We start from the raw sequence: 2,295 nt of genomic DNA, 5'->3' as shown, positions 1-2,295 counted from the left end.
CCAGCACTGTGACGCTGTGACTTAAAAGGGTCCGCTGTTGATTCCCCCTCTTTCCTCTGTAATTAACACACAGGATAAGGGCTTCATGTGGCATTCATATGTACCCATCACTGCCTGTGGCACACTGCATGTGCCATCATCCTTTCTGTCCCCCGCTCCCTTCCATCTCTGTCTTAAGAAACCCCTTTCTGCATGTGTGAGTGTGTGTGTGTGTGTGCATTTAAACCTAATCTTCACCTATAAGGAGAGAGCATGCTGTGTTGTGTTCGTCTTTCCTCCCATATCACCTTCTCTTGGTGCCTCCCGCCCCCCTCCCTGTTCCCCACCCCACCCCTACCCATCCCGGCCCCAATTCTCCCTTCTTTTTTTGTGTCATACATAGGCTAGGAAATACTCCACATGTATCCTTCTGAGTCTGCCTTATTTCAGCTAACATGACAATCTCTAGTTCCATGTGTGTGCATGCAAATTACATCATTTCATTCTTTACTAATGGATAGACCTTTGTATATATCCATCCTTCTGTTGTCATCTGTCTGCTGACGGGTATCCAGGCTGATTCCATATCTTGTCTGTAGTGAATGGTATTGAGTGTACAGGGGTCTACAAGGCATGTTAACTTGGATTCCTTCAGGTGTTATTATTCCCAGGGGTGGTATATCCAGATGTATGGTGGCCCTGAGAGGACATTTTCCCCAGGAGACCCTGAAGTCCTTGTGTTTGAAGCAAGTCCTAGATATCATGGGAAACGTGACCTCTGGGAAACACCACTGCCTTCTGCTGAGCTTCTGTCTGCCACTCTGCCTCAGATGTGACACACTCACCCAGTGTGAGTCACCACAAATAAGCCAATATAATTATAGGGTTGTCTTTTTTAAAAAATGTTTGTGTCATCTGTGACATGGAAAAATGAATGTCAACTTTTAAAACATGAACTTTCCTTTTATTAAAACTTCCTAATGTTAAGCATATTTCATTTCGGCAATTAAGAACTCGTGTTTTGTCTCTAGACAAATTGTGTTAGAGACTGAAGCAGACATCATAACTGATGATGGCCCTTGCTTTATCACTGTAAATTATGTTTATTTGTTTAATATTTAATAGTAACGGATTTGCGGAACTCAAAGCTTCATATAGTCCTAAAATGAAAAATAGGCAAGTTTCTCTCCTCCTCCCCTACCGACCTCTTGCTTCTGACACATTTCCCCAAATGGATGGCAGGCATCAGCGCCTTAACTACTCCTGAGACTGCTTCAGATATATCTACAACTTGTTAAGTTGTGCCCCACAACGAACACATCCCCCTGCCTAGCCCCTGGGTAGCCTGGTGACTGTAGTCTCACTTGGAAAGAGTCTGACCTATACCTAAAGACCTTTGGCTAAGGTCACTAGGATACGCCCTAAGGACAGGTGCCCTTTAAGAGAAGAGAGAGATGGGAAAAGATGGGAGAACCGGGGAAGAGAGCTGTGTGGAGTCAGGCCAAAATCAGTGACCCGAACGCCTCCAGGAACCAGGAAGAGTCTGGGGAGTTTAGAAACTGCGCAAGCACATGGAGGAGTTTCCTTGGAACCTGCAGGGAGCAGGGACCTTCTAGTGCCTTGCTTTAAGGGACCTGGCCTATAGAACCGTAAAAAAATGAAATTCTAGTTGCTATCTGAGTTTGTGGTGATTGTCTCGGTCACTGTAGGAAACTGCCTGGCTCCTATGCACTCTGCATTCACTGGTGTGTCCTTCTTACAAGGACCTACCTCTTGGTGGAGTTGCATCTTAGAGTTACAGTGTGCACAGTCATTGTCTACAATGTAGGCTGTCACAGGAGCAATACTCTGTGTCTGTTACACCTCTCCCACTGTCGAAGGACTCTTAAGGCAGTGATGAGCGTCACTGAACACCTCCCATGCTCCCTCAATTCCTTCTCAAATTCAGGACCTTTCTTCTTTAGGTGTCATTACATATGAATCAGCCTGCCAAGTCCAGGTATTTATTTGTTTGTAATTGTATTCACTTAGGATTAGAGAACCTATCCCATATGGAATAAGACAGTATACTTACTTGAAGACACACAGCATACTCCTTGATAAGATTTGCCTTTGCCAGTTATTCTTAGAGTCTTTTAAAAATTAATTATAATTAAGAGTATTTTAATTGAGTGTATATGTGTATGTGTGTGTGTGTGTGTGTGTGTGTGTGTGTGTGTGTGTGTGTGTGTGTGCAGGGACCTGAACTGTTGGATCCCCTGAAGCTGGACTTGCAGGTGGTTGTGAGCAGCCTGATGCGAGAGTTGGCATCTGCAT

The sequence above is a fragment of the Apodemus sylvaticus genome, chromosome 9, assembly GCF_947179515.1.
Source record: "Apodemus sylvaticus chromosome 9, mApoSyl1.1, whole genome shotgun sequence".
Lineage (NCBI taxonomy): Eukaryota > Metazoa > Chordata > Mammalia > Rodentia > Muridae > Apodemus > Apodemus sylvaticus.
The sequence above is the reverse complement of the archived record's forward strand: the minus strand, read 5'-3'. Positions refer to the sequence as shown.